Source organism: Anser anser (assembly GCF_964211835.1).
Source record: "Anser anser genome assembly, chromosome: W".
Taxonomy (NCBI): Eukaryota; Metazoa; Chordata; class Aves; order Anseriformes; family Anatidae; genus Anser; species Anser anser.
Window position 1 is genome coordinate 13,802,163 of NC_139731.1, and position 27,230 is coordinate 13,829,392.

The following is a 27,230-nucleotide window of genomic DNA, read 5'->3' on the forward strand; positions in this document are numbered from 1 at the left end:
CTGTTATGTTGTACTGCTGGGGGTCCTTTATGAGGGTGCATTCACAGAAGTTTGTTCCTGTTTGGTCACTAACTGCTGAAACTCTCTTAGTATGCAAAATAGTAAAGTCTTGTATTAAGGTGCTCCAGATATATTTGTGCGCTTGTTCCAGAGGAAAACAATTTGGGGTATCTTTGTGATTGATGGCTGCCTTTGCACAGACTTGCACCTGTTTTAACACATTTTTAAGGTAATTCAGTATTTGGTGAACAGCTGGTGAAGGTCATTTTTCTAGGACAAGGCTTAATATAAGGTATCTGAGAAAAAACAAGCATGCAAAAGCATATTAAACTAAACTGAAATAATGTCTGAATGTGTTCACAGGACTTCTGTCTTGGTTTAACCATATCTGATTTAAGGTCATAACTTGAAATCTGTTTAAATGCAGACTGCATGTAGAAAGACCGTGTGTAGTCTCAGATTCCTGTATTTCATTTCACACCCTGGTTTGTCTGCCCTGTTAGCTCATGTCAGTGGTTTTATTAACTCATTCCTCACATCTGACACAACAGTCTGTGGTTGAGTTCTGACAGCAAATGTGGCTGTCAGAATTGAATAGGGAATAGTTGACTATGGGAGCATTCTTATCTCATAATTAAATGAACTTTTAAATCTTGTAAGAGGTATGCAAGTGACCAGAGGCCTTTGTTAAAGCAAGATGATGAGAAGAGGGGGCATGCTGATGTCTGCTGTTATGGTAAACTTCATTTCTGGATCTTTCTCAACTGCAATGGTGTTGGATTTGAGCCTGTTCTCAGGAGAACAGTCTTGTCCCAGATTATAGAAGAGTCTGGGCATTCCCCTTCCATTATCCCCTCCCAGCTCTACGTGGTCCAAGTTTTTTTGCGTGTATGTTGAAAGGGAGGAGGGTCTGACTGTAAAGATCAATAGCAAGAGGCATCATGTGGAGGGTAACTCATGGCTTTGATCCTACCATTCCTATTCAATGAAGCATGACTTGGTGTGTTTGCCTGTTTCTAATGAGCATTGTTTACTTCCTGATGCACAGGAGCAGCAGAGAAGAGCTCAAAGCATGGAGCTGAAGACCGAACCCAGAATTTTATCATGGCCATGAAGGATCGCATGAAAATCCGTGAGTGAAACAAGCCAGAGATCTTTGACTTGATCAGAGATGTGTTCTGTGAGAGCAAATTGACACATGCACAGCAGATGAAGACGGTGAAGCAGAGCGTTCTTGATGGCACCTCAAAATGGTCAGCAAAGATCACAATCACAGGTGAGTGAAGGGAGGCACAGGTTCCCTCATTCTTGCTTGGGGCCCTAAGATAAGGAAGAGTTGGTGTGAAGCTAGAGAGAGCAGGCTTCCCTCTCTCTGCTCAGTGTACAGGTAGCAGGTGGAGATGCTCTTGCCCCAGGTGTTGTAATGTACCATGAGCTGAGGCTCATCAGGAAAAACTCTCATGAGTGATATTCCTCTTTCTTTGGCCAGGCTGATTTGCTGCTTCATGTGGTGTGTGGACACAGTGTTATTGGCGAGTAGTGATAACTCTTCTTTTTTCCTTCCAGTGATGTGTGCTCAGAGTCTGCAAGCCAAAGACAAGACTGGTTCCAGCGATCCATATGTAACTGTTCAAGTTGGTAAAACAAAGAAGAGGACAAAAACAATTTTTGGGAGTCTGAACCCTGTTTGGGAAGAGAAGTTTTATTTGTAAGTACTCTTACAAGGACTCTTTCTTACCCATTTTGCCTGTTTGTATGATCTTTGACAGTTATGCCATCTTTGTCAGTATGCAATCCCACACTGCCTGTAATGTATGAAGGTTTCACTTCTGCTTGGCATTGTGTGCCTGTCTGTAACAATGTGCGTAGTGCACACTTGTCCACTTCATCTTTCTTACTTGTGTAATTGTCTGCTCTGTGAGCATTCTTATATTGATGTTTCTAGAGAAAGATAAAGAAAGGAAAATCTTTAAGTTGGTGACTTTTGTTCCTGTGTAATAGAAGTACTTTCAAAATTTTTTGGAATATAAAAGTGAAGTTTGTATAAAAGGCTGAGCAAACTTTCTGTGACCTACTGCTGTGACTTACTACTGGTGTTTGACCAAAAAAGGTTAAAGGTAACTATTTGTCACTTGTCTGCAACACTACCAGTCTCTCCCTTTAGTTCAGGAACATCAATGTAACAATAACTTGAGTGATTATCTGCTTTCAAGATGAGCAATGTATCCATGTCTGAATTGAAAAGAAAGACTGGAGGCACATTTTTTTAGGTATCAAATATGCTCAGAAGACTGAAGAATGTACTATTCCATCCTGCTTTTATTGAATAAGTAAACACTACCCTCAGTTTATCATTAAACGCAATACAACACAAAAGGGAGATGTGAAATCTACCAGGTAAGTAGTTTCTGAGGATTCTGGATGATCTCTTTCAACCCAAGACATCTTTATTTCCTTCAATGTGTAAGCTCTTCCTTTATACCTTCCCTCTCTTCTCTTTTTTCCCCCTCCTTGTTTTTCCCTAAACTGATTGAAGTGAGCTCTCTGCAAGCTGAAATTGTATATTAAAATCAAGCTTATATCAATCCAGCTTTGTCTTTACAATGCACAGTCCAAACAAAAATATTTTAAAGTAGTTTTGAGCTCCTCATTAACATCATAAAAATCTCAGCTCTATTTTGAGAGAGTAAGCTCCTGGGCTTTTATTTATTTATTAAGTTTATTCTTACATTAATCCAAAGTAATAGAACCTCTTAGTAAGTAGTAAGTATGCTTAGATGTCGTTTGGTTAACTCTAGTCACAATAGCAGTAAGTCTATGTGGGAGCCTTAAGGACCTTGATTTACCATGCCAAGTAGTTACCATGGTATTTGCAGTGTGTTCCCTTCTAATTTTAGGAGCTTCAACAATGCTATGTTTATAGATAGATAGCACAACGTGATAAATGTCACAGTTTTAACAGTGCTGCTGTTTAGATTTTATCTGTGTCTATGATTCAGCAGATAATATGCTATTGGGCATTAGAGTTGATGCTACTTTGAATCTTATCTATGTCTAGGTGGTGGTTTTAATTGCCTTGGAATAGCAGGAAGAGGTAAATGAAATGATGACTGTATCCAGATCAAATGCAGGAGATCACTCAGTACTGGCATCCATGTGTTGTTTTATTGGTTGATGTCAAAGCTCAACATATGCTGCATGAGGAGAGTCATTTGGAAGGGTGTGCAGTGCCAGTATTTTTACATGCCTTTTTTTTTTCTTTTGCATGTATGGTTCATTTTTTTTAGAGCTTACTACTCTTAAAATTGCTGGAATCTTCTACCCTCCATAATCCAATGGAAAGTTAAATCCACATATGCATGACAATACCCATTACTTACCAAGCTTTTTTACAAGAGATTGCCAGGACAATTGAGGTGCTCAGTTTTGAGGGTTGAGGGTGCATGTGTTTATTTTTTTAGAGTAAAGTTAATTTGTTACAGTGGGAGAAAGGTGTTCTGGTAGTTATTAAAAGCCTACCTAGCAGCAGACATATGAAAAGTTTAATGTTCAGAACGCTAAAATATTTCAATGGGTGCAAGATACACGAGTAGAGAGAGGTCAGGTCAGTAATGTATAGGTTAGTAATTGCTGTTCCTCTACTGCTTGGTTTGTTGGACAGACTTGTTTGTAGCTGGTGTTCATTAGGTGCCCAGTGTCTTTTATGGGATCACAATTCCACCATCTTTTCAAAGGTTGGATATGGAATCAAAAACCTGTGTGTATCAGTTGTCATAGTGCTATTGTAATCCATGACGTAAGCTGAGGCAGATTGCATACAGCTGAACAATACAATAATTTCTACAGACTCAGTAAAGTTTATTAAAAGCAGCTTAAACAAGTTTTAAAAATGTTAAGGGTGCAATAACTATTTGAAATAGCTTCTCTGTGCTTATTTACAGTGGTGAATGGAAAAGTGTATTAACTTAAAGACATATTTAAGGAGATGTTGTGGTAGTTTTGACTCAATTTGGAAGTCCAGATTTAGAACTGTATTTTAGAAAAGACAAGGTTGAAAAGACTTTGGATTTTCATTATAAGCACTATTTAGGTCATTACTAGGCTATGTCCCTTGGGCTTCTGCTTGGATTAATGACCAGTTCTTGGAGCATGTTCATCACCAAGCAGGTGTCTTATTTCTTTTTGAAAATCATCTTTTTGTATATTTTCATACTTACCTTTAGGAAACACGTTATAGAGAATTTGTCTTTCACTGAAGTTTGAAGACCTATGAAAATAAAAGGAGCTGATCTTTTTGCTCAGTTCAGAGTGTTGCAGGCTTGATGCAAAGACTCCCCATATATGGTGCCTGGCAGGATGAAGCTTGATAGGGGACTCCAGACATTGCTGCAATACAAAAAAAAAAAAAAGTTCTATCAGCAAGCACTAATGAATTGTGCTTCCCTTGGCTTTACATTCCATTCCTGTTTTGTTATAATTCCAGATCCCTTTCCTTATAGCTATGTTGAACAGGCTAATAGGTATTCTTCATTTGCCCTGTAGACTTATTTTCTGTGCCTTCAGCCTCTCTTGCCCTCAACTCTGGACAGAAGGCAGCATGTCCTATCTTCAATTGGTTCTGAGTTGTCTGGGTCAATGGGTGCATGAGAACCAGGTGGCTGCAGACTTCCCAGGAATGGTAGCTAATTTGGATCTCTCTTCTCCATCTAGCTGGTAATTTTTCACAAAGTGTGTTGAAATACAGAACCTTTGAAAGGAAATTTTCAAAGCACTCATTTCCCTAGGAAACAGCCCGGTAATGTGAGAGGGAAGATATTTTTGCAATCTTCAGTGCAATTAAAACAAAATTTTAATTCTCCATTTAGACATAATTTAGACTATTGGTAGAAAACATTGGCTTTCTGGTAATCTCTCTTTTTTTGTAAAGGCTGAAGCTGAGCACACATTTGAACAAGTTACAATGGTAGACAGGTTTTAAGAGTTCAGTTTTAAAAGAAGAATTGTGGGCTCAGCTAGAGGTTTCTTGTCAATACCAGCTTTTTTTAGGAAGGACCCCAGTCTTGAATAATGAGCACTAGAAGTTAGCGGATGCAAACAGGGCTTTGCTAGGTTTCTTGGCCTAGGAACAAAATGACTCCCTCATTTTAAAGTAAAATCCCCTTGAAGTTGTATTGTCTGAATATATCTGTGCACAAAGCCTTAATGGTGGGTGTGAAATCGTTGCCCGGAACAGATTGTATTGTCAGTGGGCAGTTTGCAAGAAGCATGTTTTTTCTTTTACTACAGAAGACTAACTCAGTTAAAGTAAATGTGTTGCCTCCTGCTAGCAGATAACCAATATTTTACTAGGACATGCAGAGCCACAGATGACATACATGCCTGTTAATCCTTTGGGAATGGTGCTATTGCATAGCTAACCACTGTGTTGTCACCCAAAAGGTTCTGTTTGGTTGCTCAATTTTCCTTTCACCTGCTGAGCTTGTTATCAAGCTCAGCATCTTTTAGTAATCTCTGTGGTTATATGAGATTGTTTCAGTGTTGTTTTTTAGTCTTTACCTTTGGAGACCACCATGTTTATAAATGTCACTGGAACTCCAAATCCTCAGCCTCCTCTGTTCATTGCATGTCAGGGACCATTTGGTTGTCTTGCTTTCTTTATTCTCTAGGTACTGCAGATGCTCAAAATGGCACTGATGAAATCCTGCTTGTTTCGCTGCTCAGTGACCAATGTGAAACTGATATTTGAATTAAAGTTGATTCCTCATGGCAAGCGCCTTTTGAGAAGCTGAGTTAATATAGCTAAGGATGTAATGCTCAGAATCACTTTATCTGCTCTTTGTAGTTAGGAGAGCTGCATGATTAATTTGTGCAGTCAGTGTTGTAGCGTTGGGTAACGGCAAAATGATTGTACTTGTTCCCCTAAGAAACAAGCTTTATGCTACTAAGAACAGAAAATTCATTTCTTTGTTCTTAAACAGCAACAGCTGGATCTCACAGCATATTCTTGTGCTGTTGTGCTTAACTTATAAACTGCTAAAACTTGCCGAGGGGCAGGCGCGTTCTGCAGCGGAGCGGGGGATCGGGACAGGCAGGGCTTTTTTTCCGACATCGAGGCCGCTCGAGGGAGCCGCCGGGACCCGGCAGCCCTCGTGAGTGAGGCTGACGAGGCATAGGCGAAGCCAGCAGCGCCCCCTCCCCGGCCGTTCAAAAGCAGCCCCTAGGGAGCGCGAGCGACCAGGAGCGCGGGGAACAGGGCGGGCAAACAGGGTGTGGCGCGTCACAAGGGTGGGGCGCGGCAGTTTGCGCAGGCAGGGCGGAGAGGGCAGAGTTTCCCCCTGCCCATAAGAACAACACCTTTAACGGCTGTCGACTACTAGCCGGGCTGCGATGGTCTTCACCAGGCAGAGCACTTTCTCTAGAAAGTCTGTGGCCACCCAGACTGACCGCCTGCTCAACAATGCGGCAGTTCAGGTCTCTTGGTGCAGGGAGTGCCTGAGCCTGTTGCTGCCATCTGAGGGAGGCAGAGGCACCATGTGTGTGAGGTGCGAGCAGGTGGATAACCTGGTCCGCCTGGTGGCAGAACTCAAAGAGGAGGTGGAGAGGTTGAGGGCTATTAGGGAGTGTGAGCGGGAGATAGACTGGTGGAGTGACTCCCTGCAGGGCCTGAAGGAGAGGTACTGGGGTGAGACACCCCAAATGGGGATGGACCCCCTGCCCTGTCACTGTCGGGCAGAGGGAGGCGACCTAGAAGTTGAGGAGGGATGGAGACAGGTCCCTGCTCGACCTTTCAGGCAACGCCCCCCCCTACCGGCCCCACCTTCCCAGGTGCCCTTATGCAACAGATTTGAGGCCCTGGAGCTTGAGAGACTGGTGGGTGAGGACGAGGTAGAAAGTCTACCCAGGAGGATGCCTAGGGCGAGGAAGCCGACTCCACGCCTCAAGACTGCCTCCACCAAGAAAGACAGAAGGGTGATCGTAGTAGGCGATTCCCTTCTCAGGGGAACGGAGGGCCCTATTTGTCGACCTGACCCTACCCGTAGGGAAGTCTGCTGCCTCCCTAGGGCCAGGGTCAGGGATATTGCCAGGAAGCTTCCCAACCTGGTTCGCCCCTCTGACTACTACCCTCTTTTGATAGTCCAGGCTGGCAGTGATGATATTGATGAGAGAAGCCTGAAGGCTATCAAACGGGACTTTAGGGGACTGGGACGGTTAGTGGCTGGAGCAGGAGTGCAGGTGGTGTTTTCATCTATCCCTGCAGTAGCAGGGAGGGGTACAGAGAGGACACGGAAAGCCCACCTGATTAACACGTGGCTCAGAGGCTGGTGCCAACACAGAAATTTTGTTTTTTTTTGACCATGGGGCGCTTTACTCGGCACCCGGCCTGATGGCCGCAGACGGGTCCCTATCTCTAAGGGGAAAATGGATCCTAGCCCAGGAGCTGGCAGGGCTCGTTGAGAGGGCTTTAAACTAGGAAAGAAGGGGGATGGGGCTGAAAGAAGGCCTGTTGGAGCTGTGCCGGGGGGAACAATGGCAAAGCCGGGGAAGAAGGCAAAGGCCCGACTGAAGTGCATCTACACTAATGCACGCAGCATGGGCAACAAACAGGAGGAGCTGGACGCCATCGTGCAGCAGGCAGGCTATGACTTGGTTGCCATCACGGAAACGTGGTGGGACCACTCCCATGACTGGAGTGCTGCAATGTCTGGCTATAGGCTCTTCAGAAGGGACAGGCAGCACAGAAGGGGTGGTGGTGTGGCTCTCTATATTAGAGAGTGTTTTGATGTTGAGGAACTTGAGGCTGGGACTGATAAGGTTGAGTCCCTATGGGTTAGGATCCACGGGAAGGCCAACAAGGCAAGCATCCTGGTGGGGGTCTGTTATAGACCGCCGAACCAGGATGAGGAGACGGATGAGGAGTTCTACAGGCAGCTGGCAGAAGTTGCGAAATCGTCAGCGCTTGTTCTCATGGGTGACTTCAACTTCCCAGACATATCCTGGAAGCACAACACAGCCCAGAGGAAGCAGTCTAGGAGGTTTCTGGAGAGAGTGGAAGATAGCTTCCTGACACAGCTGGTTAGAGAGCCTACCAGGGGAGGTGCCCCGCTAGACCTTCTGTTCACAAACAGTGACGGACTGGTGGGAGATGTGGTGGTCGGGAGCTGTCTTGGGCAGAGTGACCACGAAATGGTAGAGTTCTTTATTCTTGGCGAGGCCAGGAAGGGGACCAGTAAAACTGCTGTCTTGGACTTCCGGAGGGCTGACTTTGAGCTGTTCAGGACACTGGTTGGCAGAGTCCCTTGGGAGGCGGTTCTGAAGGGCAGAGGAGTCCAGGAAGGCTGGGCACTCTTCAAGAAGGAAATCTTAATGGGTCAGGAGCGGTCTGTCCCCATGTGCCCAAAGATGAGCCAGCACGGAACTAGACCGGCCTGGCTGAGCAGAGAGTTGTGGCTCGAGCTTAGGAGAAAAAGGAGGGTTTATAATCTTTGGAAAAGAGGGTCGACCACTCAGGAGGACTATAAGGATGTTGTGAGGCTGTGCAGGGACAAAATTAGAAAGGCCAAAGCTCATCTGGAGCTCAATCTGGCTACTGCCATTAAAGATAACAAAAAACGTTTTTACAAATACATCAGCACAAAAAGGAGGACTAAGGAGAATCTCCATCCTTTACTGGATGCGGGGGGGGAAACTTAGTGACAAGGGATGAGGAAAAGGCTGAGGTGCTCAATGCTTTCTGTGCCTCAGTCTTTAGCGGCAAGACTGGTTGTTCTCTGGATAGCTGGTACCCTGAGCTGGTGGAAGGGGATGGGAAGCAGGATGTGGCCCTTGCTATCCATGAGGAAATGGTTGGTGACCTGCTACAGCACTTGGATGTACGCAAGTCGATGGGGCCGGATGGGATCCACCCGAGGGTACTGAGAGAACTGGTGGAGGAGCTGGGGAGCTGGCCAAGCCGCTTTCCATTATTTATCGGCTCTCCTGGCTATCAGGGGAGGTCCCAGTCGACTGGCGGATAGCAAATGTGACGCCCATCTACAAGAAGGGCCGGAGGGTAGACCCGGGGAACTATAGGCCTGTTAGCTTGACCTCAGTGCTAGGGAAGCTCATGGAGCAGATTATCTTGAGTGTCATCACGTGGCACTTGCAGGGCAAGCAGGCGATCAGGCCCAGTCAGCATGGGTTTATGAAAGGCAGGTCCTGCTTGACGAACCTGATCTCCTTCTATGACCAAGTGACGCGCTTGGTGGATGAGGGGAAGGCTGTGGATGTGGTCTACCTTGACTTCGGTAAGGCTTTTGACACTGTTTCCCACAGCATTCTCCTCATGAAACTGGCTGCTCATGGCTTGGACTGGCATACGCTTCGTTGGGTTAAAAACTGGCTGGATGGCCGGGCCCAAAGAGTTGTGGTGAATGGAGCCAAATCCAGTTGGAGGCCGGTTACTAGTGGAGTCCCCCAGGGCTCAGTGCTGGGGCTGGTCCTCTTTAATATCTTTATCGATGACCTGGATGAGGGGATCGAGTGCACCCTCAGTAAGTTTGCAGAGGACACCAAGTTAGGTGCGTGTGTCGATCTGCTCGAGGGAAGGAAGGCTCTGCAGGAGGATCTGGATAGGCTGGAGCGATGGGCTGAGGTCAACTGTATGAAGTTCAACAAGGCCAAGTGCCGGGTCCTGCACCTGGGCTGCAACAACCCCAAGCAGAGCTACAGGCTGGGAGATGAGTGGTTGGAAAGCTACCTGGCAGAGAAGGACCTGGGAGTATTGGTTGATAGGCAGCTGAATATGAGCCAGCAGTGTGATCAGGTGGCCAAGAAGGCCAACAGCATCCTGGCTTGCATAAGAAGCAGTGTGGCCAGCAGGTCTAGGGAGGTGATTGTCCCCCTGTACTCGGCTCTGGTGAGGCCGCACCTCGAGTACTGTGTTCACTTTTGGGCCCCTTGCTACAAGAAGGACATGGAGGTGCTCGAGCGAGTCCAGAGAAGGGCAACGAAGCTGGTGAGGGGTCTGGAGAACAAGTCTTAAGAGGAGCGGCTGAGGGAGCTGGGATTGTTTAGCCTCGAGAAGAGGAGGCTCAGGGGAGACCTCATCGCTCTCCATAGGTACCTTAAAGGAGGCTGAAGCGAGGTGGGGGTTGGTCTATTCTCCCACGTGCCTGGTGACAGGACGAGGGGGAATGGGCTAAAGTTGCGCCAGGGGAGGTTTAGGTTGGATGTTAGGAAGTACTTCTTTACTGAAAGGGTTGTTAGGCATTGGAATGGACTGCCCAGGGAGGTGGTTGAGTCACCATCCCTGGAGGTCTTTAAGAGACGTTTAGATGTTGAGCTTAGCGATATGGTTTAGTGGAGGACTTGTTAGTGTTAGGTCAGAGGTTGGACTAGATGATCTTGGAGGTCTCTTCCAACCTAGACGATTCTGTGCTAAGGATTTTAGCCTTGTTCTCTTACCACTCTGATTTTGCTTTCAGTGTATTTTTGTTGTCTTTTTTTCTCCATAACTGAAGAGCCTTGGCATCATTTAAAAATTAATCTGTCCTGCAAAGTTCTGTCATCTATTCCTATTGAGGCTGGCAACAGCAGGCCTCCCAGTTGGATGCTGACATTTCTAGACACTTCCATTTGAACCACTCTCAAATCTTCCTGCTTTTTCAGCCAGACCTTTTCCTAAATACTTTTTTTCCTGAAGTGTATATTGTTACAACTCTTTGTTGGGCTTTCTCATACTGATTACTGTAACTACTCGTTCTGATTTTCCAGAAAATCATTTTGCTTTTTTTTTTTTTAGCACTTTGCTCCTCAGAAGCTAAAATGATTGCAGGTCCTAAAGTCCTGCTGATCTGTTCTTCTGTCCTGTGCATTTTCCCACCTCCTGTACTCTCATTCCCTACTTCTGCAAGCTGCTCTGCCCTTTTTGTCTGCCCTCTACCATTGCATAAAATATTCTCTGCACCAGACTGTGAAACTTTACAGGCCCTTCTTGAGGGGGGGATTGTGCAGAAGGGAAACCGCTCATAGACCACGGCTGTATAAATATTCACTAGACTCCTTGAACCATAAATATTTTTTTATATATATCAATGCACAACGAAACTACTTAAACCTGGGCTTGACTTGACATACTTTTAAATCAGCAAAATATTGTTGATACCTCTGCACCCTCACTTCAGTCATTTGTTCTTGCTATGTCTGCTTCTTGCTTTTCATCTTTATTAGCCTGTCAGCTCTACAAAGCAGGGGCTGTCTTCCTCTCTGTAAGTTACCAAGCACACAGCAGAGTCACGATTGCACTGGGGCCTCTGGGCTCTCCTGTTCTTCAGGCAGAAAATACGAAAAAACAACATAGTTTAAGAAATCATCTTCATGTGAAATGGTTGTGTTGAATGATAGGGTTGTGTTGGCTTCTCACCTCTCTAATCTATGCAGTGCGTTTTAGAGATAGACAATCTATGTCTAAAGGCAGTATTAATGGAATGAAACTGAGGTCTGGGTATATCCTGCAGGGTTAACATGCTGATAACACCTTTCTTGAGATGAGAAGTTGATTGGAAAGAAATCCATGTGGATGTGTGTGGTGGTTTTACTCAGGTGGGCAGCTGAGCTCCACCTCAGCCGCTCTCTCGCTCCCCCTCCTCATAGGGAAAGGGAGAGAAAATACGATGCAAAGGGTTGAGATAAGGGTAGGGATGTAAGGAATAGTCCAGCAATTCGTGCCACTAAGGGGTGTGAAGGGTTAACATTGAGGCCTGGGTTTAGGCGAGAAGAGAACAAAGGGATTTCTTCAGAGAAAAACTGCTGACTTTGCACAGATGTGCAGTAACTTCTGACAGCCGGCCAAGAGACCACTAGATAAGGAGGAAGAATACGAGCCTCCCTGTCCGAGCGGCCCCCGAGAAACTAACAGAGACTGATAAGCAGGCGCACCTGGGAGGACTTCGGATTCGGGAAACCAATTATAATAACCCTGCCTCTTCTAGAAGTAGTAATGAATATGTATTAGCCTAGGAGCATAAAAACCAGCCGCCTTACGTAACAGGTGTGCGTCCTGGTGGAGCAGAGACTCCCGGCGCACCCAGCGCTGTTTGCTTGCCTCTATTCATTTAATAAATTGTAAACTTTGATTGTAATCCTATTTGGGACTCAGTCATTTATAACAATTGGGGGCTCGTCCGGGATGGTCTTGGTTCCTGAATTCTGACTTGATCTAGGAGGGGCGCCCCCACCATTTGGTGGCTCCTGTTCGAGTCAGGTCGGGGCTAATGCCATCTTGAACCTGAATAAGGGCAAGCAAAGATTTAGATTTTTTTATGAGCTCCCTTTGCCGGCTGCAGCACTATATTTTGCCCGTAATTCTGCGCGCGAAGATCCGAACGAAGACGACGGAGTCGTAAGTATTTAAGGCGTATACCGTTCGGTTGGGTGGGTTTCGGTTGCCTGTGTGTGTGTGAGAGTGTGATTGAGACGGAACGTAGTTCCGAAGCGATTGTGGAGGTCTTCTAACCGCGGTTCCAATCTCCCGCGAGGGACTTGGCCGGTGAAGGACCGAAGCGATTCCTATAGGATTCGTGGGTGGGTGATAGGTCCTAAACCCCCTGCAAGACACTCTCACTAAGGCAACCAAGGGCTGTAGGAATTGCCACAGTAAAATTCCTAGATGGGTCAGACAAAATTGAAGACCCGGGACCAGAGAAAAGGGAGCAAATTACCAGACATACCACCAGAAAGTCCATTAGGGATAATGATTAGAAATTGGAACGATAGGGGCCCCAGAAAAGGGAAAAAGTAAATTAAAAATGGTTCAGTATTGTATGACAGAATGGCCAAAGGAGCCTTTAAGACCACATGTCTTTTGGCCCGTTTTCGGATCCTTTGAAGACTGGGTTTGCCAGGCCTTAAATATACATGTTAATTCAAAGGAACCTTTTAGCCAGGAGGAAAGTGATTATGCAGGATTATGGATCAGGATCTCACGTCCTTTTCCAGCCTCAATATTTACACTAAAAGCAGACGAGAAGTTTGACGAAGAAGAGAACAAAAAAATAAAAAAATAAAAAAAAAAGAAAAAGAAAAAGATGATGAATGGGAGTCATTGGATAACCTACCACCTCTATATCCTAACAACCCACCCCCGGTGGTGCATCTTGTAATCCTGTTTTGTTCTTAAATGTTTTGACTGTGTCAAGGAGGAAGGTGGGAGCATTATCTAAGTAACAGTTTAGAAGTTTGGGTATATTCGCGGTGGTGTTCGGTCAGTTTCCCAAGTATCGGGGGAGCGGGGCTGACTGATTATCAAAGTGGTAGAACGGAGAGTCACTTCTTTGGTGGTTCGGGCCTGAGCCCTGGGAATTTGGTAAGAAGGGGGAGAGCGAATTTATTTAGGCCTCAATACCTTTTTAAACCCCCATCTTGACGGATACACAGGAGTGATTCCTTGTTTTGTGTAGGCTTACTAACAAAGTGCATGAGAAAAATTAGCATTTGGCTTGAAATTCGGTCTTATTGAAATGTAAATTTTGTGGAAAAGGTGTTATTGTTTGTCTAGAAGACAGAAGGCTGAGTGCTTCAGGTGTTTTTCCGAAGTCCTGCGGATTTATGATTGGAATGGGGCTCATTAATAATCTGAAATAGTAAAGTTTGTATGTGGAAAGAAGAGTTTAATCCCAGAGAATTGGGACATTTGGGAAGAAGATTAGGAAAAGATAGTAAAAACCTGCAATAAAAAGGTTTGCGTGGAAATTGAAACAAGGGACAGTAACTAATATAAATAAATAAAAGGGAATGGGAAATCAAGGAAAAGGGGAAAATCCAAAAAAAAGACGTCCTAAAAAAAAAAAAGCCTCCTTGGGTGCATATTGGCACATTGGAAGGATATTGTTAGAAATGGGGGCACAGAAAGCAAGAGGACTTCCACTAAGTATTGCAATCAATGGTGGCCACTATATAAACTAAATGGCCACTTTATGGATCAATCGACTATAACAGTGTCTTGCAATTAATGTTTTTGAGGAGAGAAGGAAAATAGGATGAAATGTTGTATAGTGATATGTTGTTTCAGCATGTTGGAGGGAAAAGGTTTGGAATTAAGTTGGCCCCTGACTGAGCATTTGGTGTTGGCATTAGAAAAGTACGGGCTGGAGAAAGATAAAGGAAGTGTTAAAAGGGTTGTTGAAGGTGTTAAAGGTTGTGTGGCATGTAGTATTTAACAGAGCTGTTTGAAGTTGAATGAGCAGGGAAAGAGGATGTAGGAATGTTAATAGTTCCGCCTCAACCCGAGGCTGAGATCTCTAAATCGCGGGTGTGAGCCCTCTGGGGCAGGGGGACCGTGATGGGTCCGAGAGAGTTGTCGTGGAAACAGAAAAGCAGCTAACTCTTGAAACAACCTGACTTCCTGTGTGAGCTCAGATTGCCAATGGGACCGCTCAGGGAACTGTCAGCGATTGCATTCCCCTGACCGACCCCCTCACTGAGACCCTAATCACCCCGGAAATTATATAAATACCAAAATCTGGTTAAATTGGCTATTGGGAATTGAGAATCTGTTCCAACAAGGTCCAAAAGAAACCCCTATGGAATTTATGGAATTTTTGAATTTCTGGACCAACTTTGAAATGCAATGAAAAAAAAAAAATGGACCTGGCTTAAAAAAAAAAAAAAAAAAAGAGAGAGAGAGGCAACTGGCTAGCCTCTTTCCAGGGCAATCAGCCCCTGATATCAGAAAGAAATTGTCTTAGGCTGCAGGACAAACTTACAACAGTCAGGAATGATGGGGACCTGGGGCATCTACCCTAGCAGGTCCACTAGTTGAAATAAAGCTAGGAAATGAAGACAGAGGCTTGAATTTTTTGTTGGTTATGGGAGCTTCTTTCTCTGTGTTAATTAGGCTGTAAATGTAATAGGAGCAACATATTCAGTGTTAAATAGTTTAAAAGGACGATTAGGAACTAAGACAACTACAATAATTGGAGCCACAGGGAAAGAGGAGGAATGGTCATTCTTACAACCCCTTGATTTGCGTTTTGGGGGTAAGGAACTAACCCATGAATTTTAGTATGTACCAGAATGCCCGATGCCACTCTTGGGACGGGATCTATTAGCCAAATTAGATGCAACAATAACCTTTGAGGATGGAGAATTAATAATGAAGGTACCTGAGTCCAAAGTAGGCCAAATCCTAATGATCAAAGATAAACCCTTTGTTAATATTCCAAGAGAAGTAGAAAATGCAGTTATAGCAACAGTACGGGAAACAGATGTACCAGGGAAGTCGAAACTGGCACAACTGGTAAAGGTGGAATTAAAGGAAAGAGCCAAACCTGTTTGAATCAAACAATATCCACTTAAGATAGAAGCTAGGCACGGGAATGGTGAAAATTATTGACAAATTTCTCAAATATCAGATTCTGGAAGAATGTAAATGGGAATACAATACTCCAATTTTTCCAGTAAAGAAGCCGAATGGCGAGTATAGATTTGTACAAGATCTTAGAGCAATAAATGAAATAACAAAGGATATTCACCCTGTAGTAGCTAATCCTTACACATTGTTAACATCTGTGAAAGGGAAATATAAATGGTTTACCGTGATAGATTTAAAGGATGCCTTCTTTTGCATACCTCTTGATAAAGATAGTAGAAAATTATTTGCCTTCAAATGGGAAAACGTATTGAAGTTTTTGGACCACATATGGTAACAACCGTTTTGGAACAAAGGGGGGGGGGCACTGGTTATCACCCAGCTGGATGATGAAATATCAGGCAATCCTAACTGAACAAGATGACATAACCTTGAAAACGACTAACCTGTTATATCCAGCAGTATTTCTAGGAACCGTTCCAGAAGAAGGACCGTTGGAACACAATTGTGTGGAAATAATCGAACATACGCCAGCCACAAAGATTTGAAGGATGTACCCCTTGAAAGGTATTCAGTGGGAATACCACACTCCGTGGCACCCACAAAGCTCAGGGAAAGTAGAAAGGATGAATCAAACAATAAAACAACAATTGGCTAAGTTAATGATCGAGACACAGCTGCCCTGGACGAAATGCTTACCATTGGCACTTTTAAACATAAGAACTAAACCACACAGTGAGACTGGATTATCATCATATGAAATGTTATATGGTATGCCTTATTCTCAAGGGATGCCCCTAGGGAACAATGTAGTTGAGGATCATAGTATCCAGAAATACATAATTACCATTGGAAGGAGATTACAGGAGATAAGAGAAATTGGGATGATGACTCAGACACCACCTTTAGGATTTGCTATTCATAAAATACAACCAGGAGACAAGGTCTTAATAAAAACCTGGAGAGAAGAATCATTGAACCCCCAATGGGAGGGACTGTACCTTGTTTTACTTACTACTGAAACAGCTGTGAGAACAGCAGAAAGGGGTTGGACCCACGCATCCAGAATAAAAGGACCAATAACTACCGAAGCCTGGAGGGTTGAGTCCACTCCTGGGGAACTGAAACTGAGACTAAAGAGGAACTGATATCCCAGCAATGAGGTTCTGCATGAATTAAGGGCACTGGATAAAGAGGACAAGGCTGAAGGGAGGAAAGGGAGAAGGCAAGACCGGGGTAGGACCCTCCACTGCGGCGTGTATGGTCTACCGAGGGAGGCAACCCCTATGGGTATTGACCGCCGAGTGAGAGTGCCTCGACCGGACTTCTCCCACACCAAGATCAGTTTGTCCTGAGAAAAATAACATGAGAACCTTTTAAACCCATAATAAAATTGTGATTAGTTTTTCCAGGAGCTGGATCACCCTGAAGGGCTGAATGGTAACACAAGCTCTGAAAGCGGGCCCAACCTCATGACTGAAGGCGCTTCCCACACTCTCAAGATTGGATGGCGAAAAAGGCTTATAATATGACAGGTCGCCAAAGAGAACTGAATTGTGACTGTAAGTGGAAACCCAACGTGGGAGCTTGGAAGCGTGCATATACGAGTACAAACGGGGCAGACATTGTAACAGGACCACTCGGTAACAAGGACACTCTGTATTATCACGCCCCAAAGGGTAAAGATGGATGGGATGGTCATTTTCCAAACGGGACGTGGGCCCTAAAGGGACATTATTGGGTGTGTGGCAAACATGCTTACAAGAGGCTACCCGGAAACTGGTCGGGAATATGCTATGTGGGGTACATAAGACCCTTGTTCTTTTTATTGTCACAAACACAAGGAAATCATTTAGGAATAAGATTATATGATGACCTGAACAGAGTAAAACGATCTATTGATACTTCCTTATCCGGGGATAGTGCCCAAAAATGGGGAAAGGATGAATGGCCTCCTGAAAGAATCATACAGCATTATGGGCCAGCTACCTGGAACCCGAATGAGTTGGTATCAGGAGCCCGAGAACCTATTTATAATTTGAACCGAATAATTAGGTCGCAAGCTATCCTCGAAGTTGTAACCAATCAAACAGCGACGACCTTGGATCTTCTGGCTGATCAATCCACTCAGATGAGGAACGCTATCTTTCAACGTAGAATGGTCTTAGACTATTTACTAGCAGAAGAAGGGGGAGTGTGTGGAAAACTGAACGATTCTAATTGTTGTTTACAAATTTATGATAATGGAAAAGTGGTTAAACAGATAACAAAAGAAATTAAAAAGCTAGCCCACGTCCCAGTACAAACTTGGAAAGGTATGGATTGGGATTTCTTTTCATGGTTGCCCGGTGGACCATGGGTTAAAAGAATGCTATTTTTATTTTTATGTGGTGTAATGACATTATTGTTTATACCTTGCATGATACCTTGCTTTACGTTGTTGATACGGCGGATAATAAATAGCATCCAATTTGTGATGACTTTGGGAGAGAAAAGGTGATGTGTCGATAATGATGCTTAAGAAATGGACACCCCGAGAACTGACTGATGAAATCCAACTGCTACTAACAAAAGTTGAAGAAGAGACACGAATTGATGATATTAAAAAAAAAAAAAAGGGAGGAATTGTAAGGAATAGTCCAGCAATTCGTGCCACTAAGGGGTGTGAAGGGTTAACATTGAGGCCTGGGTTTAGGCGAGAAGAGAACAAAGGGATTTCTTCAGAGAAAAACTGCTGACTTTGCACAGATGTGCAGTAACTTCTGACAGCCGGCCAAGAGACCACTAGATAAGGAGGAAGAATATGAGCCTCCCTGTCCGAGCGGCCCCCGAGAAACTAACAGAGACTGATAAGCAGGCGCACCTGGGAGGACTTCGGATTCGGGAAACCAATTATAATAACCCTGCCTCTTCTAGAAGTAGTAATGAATATGTATTAGCCTAGGAGCATAAAAACCAGCCGCCTTACGTAACAGGTGTGCGTCCTGGTGGAGCAGAGACTCCCGGCGCACCCAGCGCTGTTTGCTTGCCTCTATTCATTTAATAAATTGTAAACTTTGATTGTAATCCTATTTGGGACTCAGTCATTTATAACAGGGAGATTGCTCAACAATTATCATGATGGACAAAACAGACTTAGTGTAGGGAGATAGGCAATAAATTTTACTATTACTAACAAGCTAGAGAAGTGAGAAACAAAGGAAAGAAACTAAAAACACTTTCCCCCCCATCCACCCTCTTCCACATCCTCCCCCCGAGTGGCACAGGGGAAGGGGGGAATGGAGGCTGCGGTCACTCCCTAACACTTCATTGCCGCTGCTCCTTCACAGTCACTCTCTGCCCCTGCTCCACGTGGGTTCCCTCCCACGGGATGCAGTCCTTCCTGAACTGATCCTGCGTGGGCTTCCCACAGGCAGCAGCTCTTCAGGAACTGCTCCCATAGGGGTCAGTACCACGGGGTCCATCCCCCAGGAGCAAACTGCTCCAGCACGGGTCCCCCACGGGCTGCAGCTCCGGCCTGCTCCTGCAGGGGCTCTCCATGGGCTGCAGCCTCCTCCAGGCCACATCCACCTGCTCCACCAGGGGCTCCTCCACGGGCTGCAGCGTGGAGATCTGCTCCATGTGGGACCCATGGGCTGCAGGGGGACAACCTGCTCCACCAGGGGCCTCTCCACAGGCCGCAGGGGAACTGCTGCTGCGTGGCTGGAGCACTTCCTGCTGCTCTGACCTTGGGGGCTGCAGGGCTGGTTCTCACTCCTCACTCTCACAGCTGCTGTTTTGTAGCAGGGTTTTTTTCCCCTTTCTTAAATCTGCTCTCCCAGATGTAAGGAATAGTCCAGCAATTCGTGCCACTAAGGGGTGTGAAGGGTTAACATTGAGGCCTGGGTTTAGGCGAGAAGAGAACAAAGGGATTTCTTCAGAGAAAAACTGCTGACTTTGCACGGACGTGCAGTAACTTCTGACAGCCGGCCAAGAGACCACTAGATAAGGAGGAAGAATATGAGCCTCCCTGTCCGAGCGGCCCCCGAGAAACTAACAGAGACTGATAAGCAGGTGCACCTGGGAGGACTTCGGATTCGGGAAACCAATTATAATAACCCTGCCTCTTCTAGAAGTAGTAATGAATATGTATTAGCCTAGGAGCATAAAAACCAGCCGCCTTACGTAACAGGTGTGCGTCCTGGTGGAGCAGAGACTCCCGGCGCACCCAGCGCTGTTTGCTTGCCTCTATTCATTTAATAAATTGTAAACTTTGATTGTAATCCTATTTGGGACTCAGTCATTTATAACAATTGGGGGCTCGTCCGGGATGGTCTTGGTTCCTGAATTCTGACTTGATCTAGGAGGGGCGCCCCCACCATTTGGTGGCTCCTGTTCGAGTCAGGTCGGGGCTAACACCATCTTGAACCTGAATAAGGGCAAGCAAAGATTTAGATTTTTTTATGAGCTCCCTTTGCCGGCTGCAGCACTATATTTTGCCCGTAATTCTGCGCGCGAAGATCCGAACGAAGACGACGGAGTCGTAAGTATTTAAGGCGTATACCGTTCGGTTGGGTGAGTTTCGGTTGCCTGTGTGTGTGAGAGTGTGACTGAGACGGAACGTAGTTCCGAAGCGATTGTGGAGGTCTTCTAACCGCGGTTCCAATCTCCCGCGAGGGACTTGGCCGGTGAAGGACCGAAGCGATTCCTATAGGATTCGTGGGTGGGTGATAGGTCCTAAACCCCCTGCAAGACACTCTCACTAAGGCAACCAAGGGCTGTAGGAATTGCCACAGTAAAATTCCTAGATGGGTCAGACAAAATTGAAGACCCGGGACCAGAGAAAAGGGAGCAAATTACCAGACATACCACCAGAAAGTCCATTAGGGATAATGATTAGAAATTGGAACGATAGGGGCCCCAGAAAAGGGAAAAAGTAAATTAAAAATGGTTCAGTATTGTATGACAGAATGGCCAAAGGAGCCTTTAAGACCACATGTCTTTTGGCCCGTTTTCGGATCCTTTGAAGACTGGGTTTGCCAGGCCTTAAATATACATGTTAATTCAAAGGAACCTTTTAGCCAGGAGGAAAGTGATTATGCAGGATTATGGATCAGGATCTCACGTCCTTTTCCAGCCTCAATATTTACACTAAAAGCAGACGAGAAGTTTGACGAAGAAGAGAACAAAAAAATAAAAAATAAAAAAAAAGGAAAAAGAAAAAGATGATGAATGGGAGTCATTGGATAACCTACCACCTCTATATCCTAACAACCCACCCCCGGTGGTGCATCTTGTAATCCTGTTTTGTTCTTAAATGTTTTGACTGTGTCAAGGAGGAAGGTGGGAGCATTATCTAAGTAACAGTTTAGAAGTTTGGGTATATTCGCGGTGGTGTTCGGTCAGTTTCCCAAGTATCGGGGGAGCGGGGCTGACTGATTATCAAAGTGGTAGAACGGAGAGTCACTTCTTTGGTGGTTCGGGCCTGAGCCCTGGGAATTTGGTAAGAAGGGGGAGAGCGAATTTATTTAGGCCTCAATACCTTTTTAAACCCCCATCTTGACGGATACACAGGAGTGATTCCTTGTTTTGTGTAGGCTTACTAACAAAGTGCATGAGAAAAATTAGCATTCGGCTTGAAATTCGGTCTTATTGAAATGTAAATTTTGTGGAAAAGGTGTTATTGTTTGTCTAGAAGACAGAAGGCTGAGTGCTTCAGGTGTTTTTCCGAAGTCCTGCGGATTTATGATTGGAACGGGGCTCATTAATAATCTGAAATAGTAAAGTTTGTATGTGGAAAGAAGAGTTTAATCCCAGAGAATTGGGACATTTGGGAAGAAGATTAGGAAAAGATAGTAAAAACCTGCAATAAAAAGGTTTGCGTGGAAATTGAAACAAGGGACAGTAACTAATATAAATAAATAAAAGGGAATGGGAAATCAAGGAAAAGGGGAAAATCCAAAAAAAAGACGTCCTAAAAAAAAAAAAAGCCTCCTTGGGTGCATATTGGCACATTGGAAGGATACTGTTAGAAATGGGGGCACAGAAAGCAAGAGGACTTTCACTAAGTATTGCAATCAATGGTGGCCACTATATAAACTAAATGGCCACTTTATGGACAATCGACTATAACAGTGTCTTGCAATTAATGTTTTTGAGGAGAGAAGGAAAATAGGATGAAATGTTGTATAGTGATATGTTGTTTCAGCATGTTGGAGGGAAAAGGTTTGGAATTAAGTTGGCCCCTGACTGAGCCTTTGGTGTTGGCATTAGAAAAGTACGGGCTGGAGAAAGATAAAGGAAGCGTTAAAAGGATTGTTGAAGGTGTTAAAGGTTGTGTGGCATGTAGTATTTAACAGAGCTGTTTGAAGTTGAATGAGCAGGGAAAGAGGATGTAGGAATGTTAATAGTTCCGCCTCAACCCGAGGCTGAGATCTCTAAATGACGGGTGTGAGCCCTCTGGGGCAGGGGGACCGTGATGGGTCAGAGAGAGTTGTCGTGGAAACAGAAAAGCAGCTAACTCTTGAAACAACCTGAGTTCCGGTGTGAGCTCAGATTGCCAATGGGACCGCTCAGGGAACTGTCAACGATTGCATTCCCCTGACCGACCCCCTCACTGAGACCCTAATCACCCCGGAAATTATGTAAATACCAAAATCTGGTTAAATTGGCTATTGGGAATTGAGAATCTGTTCCAACAAGGTCCAAAAGAAACCCCTATGGAATTTATGGAATTTTTGAATTTCTGGACCAACTTTGAAATGCAATGAAAAAAAAAAAAATGGACCTGGCTTAAAAAAAAAAAAAAAAAAAAGAGAGAGAGAGGCAACTGGCTAGCCTCTTTCCAGGGCAATCAGCCCCTGATATCAGAAAGAAATTGTCTTAGGCTGCAGGACAAACTTACAACAGTCAGGAATGATGGGGACCTGGGGCATCTACCCTAGCAGGTCCACTAGTTGAAATAAAGCTAGGAAATGAAGACAGAGGCTTGAATTTTTTGTTGGTTATGGGAGCTTCTTTCTCTGTGTTAATTAGGCTGTAAATGTAATAGGAGCAACATATTCAGTGTTAAATAGTTTAAAAGGACGATTAGGAACTAAGACAACTACAATAATTGGAGCCACAGGGAAAGAGGAGGAATGGTCATTCTTACAACCCCTTGATTTGCGTTTTGGGGGTAAGGAACTAACCCATGAATTTTAGTATGTACCAGAATGCCCGATGCCACTCTTGGGACGGGATCTATTAGCCAAATTAGATGCAACAATAACCTTTGAGGATGGAGAATTAATAATGAAGGTACCTGAGTCCAAAGTAGGCCAAATCCTAATGATCAAAGATAAACCCTTTGTTAATATTCCAAGAGAAGTAGAAAATGCAGTTATAGCAACAGTACGGGAAACAGATGTACCAGGGAAGTCGAAACTGGCACAACTGGTAAAGGTGGAATTAAAGGAAAGAGCCAAACCTGTTTGAATCAAACAATATCCACTTAAGATAGAAGCTAGGCACGGGAATGGTGAAAATTATTGACAAATTTCTCAAATATCAGATTCTGGAAGAATGTAAATGGGAATACAATACTCCAATTTTTCCAGTAAAGAAGCCGAATGGCGAGTATAGATTTGTACAAGATCTTAGAGCAATAAATGAAATAACAAAGGATATTCACCCTGTAGTAGCTAATCCTTACACATTGTTAACATCTGTGAAAGGGAAATATAAATGGTTTACCGTGATAGATTTAAAGGATGCCTTCTTTTGCATACCTCTTGATAAAGATAGTAGAAAATTATTTGCCTTCAAATGGGAAAACGTATTGAAGTTTTTGGACCACATATGGTAACAACCGTTTTGGAACAAAGGGGGGGGGGCACTGGTTATCACCCAGCTGGATGATGAAATATCAGGCAATCCTAACTGAACAAGATGACATAACCTTGAAAACGACTAACCTGTTATATCCAGCAGTATTTCTAGGAACCGTTCCAGAAGAAGGACCGTTGGAACACAATTGTGTGGAAATAATCGAACATACGCCAGCCACAAAGATTTGAAGGATGTACCCCTTGAAAGGTATTCAGTGGGAATACCACACTCCGTGGCACCCACAAAGCTCAGGGAAAGTAGAAAGGATGAATCAAACAATAAAACAACAATTGGCTAAGTTAATGATCGAGACACAGCTGCCCTGGACGAAATGCTTACCATTGGCACTTTTAAACATAAGAACTAAACCACACAGTGAGACTGGTTATCATCATATGAAATGTTATATGGTATGCCTTATTCTCAAGGGATGCCCCTAGGGAACAATGTAGTTGAGGATCATAGTATCCAGAAATACATAATTACCATTGGAAGGAGATTACAGGAGATAAGAGAAATTGGGATGATGACTCGGACACCACCTTTAGGATTTGCTATTCATAAAATACAACCAGGAGACAAGGTCTTAATAAAAACCTGGAGAGAAGAATCATTGAACCCCCGATGGGAGGGACCGTACCTTGTTTTACTTACTACTGAAACAGCTGTGAGAACAGCAGAAAGGGGTTGGACCCACGCATCCAGAATAAAAGGACCAATAACTACCGAAGCCTGGAGGGTTGAGTCCACTCCTGGGGAACTGAAACTGAGACTAAAGAGGAACTGATATCCCAGCAATGAGGTTCTGCATGAATTAAGGGCACTGGATAAAGAGGACAAGGCTGAAGGGAGGAAAGGGAGAAGGCAAGACCGGGGTAGGACCCTCCACTGCGGCGTGTATGGTCTACCGAGGGAGGCAACCCCTATGGGTATTGACCGCTGAGTGAGAGTGCCTCGACCGGACTTCTCCCACACCAAGATCAGTTTGTCCTGAGAAAAATAACATGAGAACCTTATCCAGGGATAGTGCCCAAAAATGGGGAAAGGATGAATGGCCTCCTGAAAGAATCATACAGCATTATGGGCCAGCTACCTGGAACCCGAATGAGTTGGTATCAGGAGCCCGAGAACCTATTTATAATTTGAACCGAATAATTAGGTCGCAAGCTATCCTCGAAGTTGTAACCAATCAAACAGCGACGACCTTGGATCTTCTGCCTGATCAATCCACTCAGATGAGGAATGCTATCTTTCAACGTAGAATGGTCTTAGACTATTTACTAGCAGAAGAAGGGGGAGTGTGTGGAAAACTGAACGATTCTAATTGTTGTTTACAAATTTATGATAATGGAAAAGTGGTTAAACAGATAACAAAGGAAATTAAAAAGCTAGCCCACGTCCCAGTACAAACTTGGAAGGGTATGGATTGGGATTTCTTTTCGTGGTTGCCCGGTGGACCATGGGTTAAAAGAATGCTATTTTTATTTTTATGTGGTGTAATGACATTATTGTTTATGCCTTGCATGATACCTTGCTTTACGTTGTTGATACGGAGGATAATAAATAGCACCCAATTTGTGATGACTTTGGGAGAGAAAAGGTGATGTGTCGATAATGATGCTTAAGAAATGGACACCCCGAGAACTGACTGATGAAATCCAACTGCTACTAACAAAAGCTGAAGAAGAGACACGAATTGATGATATTAAAAAAAAAAAAAGGGAGGAATTGTAAGGAATAGTCCAGCAATTCGTGCCACTAAGGGGTGTGAAGGGTTAACATTGAGGCCTGGGTTTAGGCGAGAAGAGAACAAAGGGATTTCTTCAGAGAAAAACTGCTGACTTTGCACGGACGTGCAGTAACTTCTGACAGCCGGCCAAGAGACCACTAGATAAGGAGGAAGAATATGAGCCTCCCTGTCCGAGCGGCCCCCGAGAGACTAACAGAGACTGATAAGCAGGTGCACCTGGGAGGACTTCGGATTCGGGAAACCAATTATAATAACCCTGCCTCTTCTAGAAGTAGTAATGAATATGTATTAGCCTAGGAGCATAAAAACCAGCCGCCTTACGTAACAGGTGTGCGTCCTGGTGGAGCAGAGACTCCCGGCGCACCCAGCGCTGTTTGCTTGCCTCTATTCATTTAATAAATTGTAAACTTTGATTGTAATCCTATTTGGGACTCAGTCATTTATAACACAGAGGTGCAAACAACATCACTTATTGGTTCAGCTCTGGACAGTGGCGGGTCCCTTTGGAGCCGGATGAAACTGGTCCTTATCTGACATGGGGCAGCTTCTGGATTCTTGTCACAGAAGCCACCCCTGCAGTCCTCCCGCTACCAAAACCTTGTCACTTAAACCCACTACAATGTGACACAAGTGGACATTCAAAAACCCTTTTTTGTATTTACCAGACTCTTTCTCTTCATGACTGTAGATTCTCCAACACAAACTAGTGGTTTCAGAAGGACAGAGCTTTTCATTTTGACACTCTCTGTGCTCTAAACTTATTATCCTTATTGTGGGTTGCTTTTGTTTGTTTCTTTGTTTTGAAAACTGCTGGACAGAGTTTTATGGGTGTATACTTTGTATGTCTTCTGGTAGAACCTTGCAAACCTTCAAGGTTGCTGCACCCTCATGAGGGTTGCCATGTGCCTCTAGCATTCCAGCAGTGGGAGGTTAAGTAAGAATCCTGCAACAACTGATTAACCAGTTCAGCACAGATATCATTGTTGTGCTTTGTTTTTTTTTTTCCACATCAGAGTACAAATTGTTGACTTGAAAATGTTAGGGTCATTTTTAGACATTTCTTTTACTTTCTGCCTGCTTTTTTGGAGGACAGGATGCACATGCCTTACTCTGTCCCAGACCTCTGACAGCTTCTGAGCCAGTTTGGGCCAACCTTCACAGACAGGCAGAGGTCTCAAAGCTATTAAAACCGTAGAAAGTGAGTCTTAGAAGTTGGAGCTAAATTAGAGGGATACAAATTATTAACTTAATTGTGGGAGACTGTAATGTAAACTCAGGAGTTGACTTTTCTGTTTGGCCACTGATATACTGATTAGTGTGTGTGTGTGTGTGTGTGTCAGCATGGCACTGTGTGCGTGCATCAGAATTAACAGCTTTGTGTGCTTCCCCTCAGCCCAGTTGCTAGCTGGGCATGGGAAGATGTCAGAGCACTGACAGCACAGGGGGATATGTTTGAGGCTGGGGTAGGCCAAGGGGGAATGTGGTAGAAGAGCTGGAGGTAGAGTGCGGGATAGAGAGCAAGTCAGCAGAACCAGGCTCTGCTGGTTCCACTGCTTCTGCAACCACTGGCTTTAGGTAGGAAAACTTCATGGAAAGAAATTCACTTTTTTTTTTTTTCTTGCAGATTTAGTGTGCTGTTTCCTGAAAATGTTTCTTTGATACCTTGAAGTATCAAAGTAACTTTTTAAACATAAAATGGCATAACTGCAAACATCAGAAGAATGTAGATATAAAAGAAAAATAGTCATTTTCTGAGTCATGCAACAAAGAGAACTTGGTTTCCAGCCCCTCACACTCTGAAATGGGCATGAGCACATTTGATAGTTTGTTCCCTATGATAGGGTCTCAAAGAGTTTCTTCTTTGCATTCTCTTAGGAAAGCTGTGGGAGCTCAGCTGTGGCAGACTGGGCAGACACGTGTACGCACACATTGTTAGGAAACCACTCTTCACAAAAATGTATCAAGAAGTGGGGTAGGCATCTTTAGAAATTTGCCAGCTCCTGTAGTAATGAAGGGGAAAGTTTCTAGCAACAGAATGTGTTAGCCACAGTCTTATGGAGCTGTGATGCTATCAATAATGGGAAGCTATTTTTATTAGCTAGAAAGCTTGTTATCAATTAAGCTCAAGTAGGCCAATGTTTGTGGTTCTGTTTTGGGGTGTGCTCTAGAAGGTGAACTAGCGTTGACACAACTGTCTTCCTTCACTGAAAGCAAAGACTGTGTTTCATACAGACTTAGATGGAGATGTCTTATAGGTAAGCAACCAGCCTAAGGCTTTCAGCTGCT

The 27,230-nt window shown here is 44.3% G+C and overlaps 1 long non-coding RNA gene and 1 pseudogene across 2 annotated transcripts in view; both read left to right on the forward strand.

The window, feature by feature from the left end:
* The window catches only part of LOC310888787 (protein unc-13 homolog B-like), a 121,574-nt pseudogene that overhangs the window by 27,878 nt on the left and 66,466 nt on the right, over nt 1-27,230 (forward strand). The window contains exons 7-8 of the transcript XR_014589233.1: nt 1,049-1,276; nt 1,567-1,708. The product of XR_014589233.1 is annotated as a protein unc-13 homolog B-like (transcript). The remainder of the gene's footprint in view (nt 1-1,048; nt 1,277-1,566; nt 1,709-27,230) is intronic.
* LOC310888788 lies at nt 9,770-25,368 on the forward strand. The gene is made up of 2 exons (XR_014576159.1): nt 9,770-19,868; nt 23,294-25,368. It is a non-coding gene; the product is annotated as an uncharacterized lncRNA (long non-coding RNA).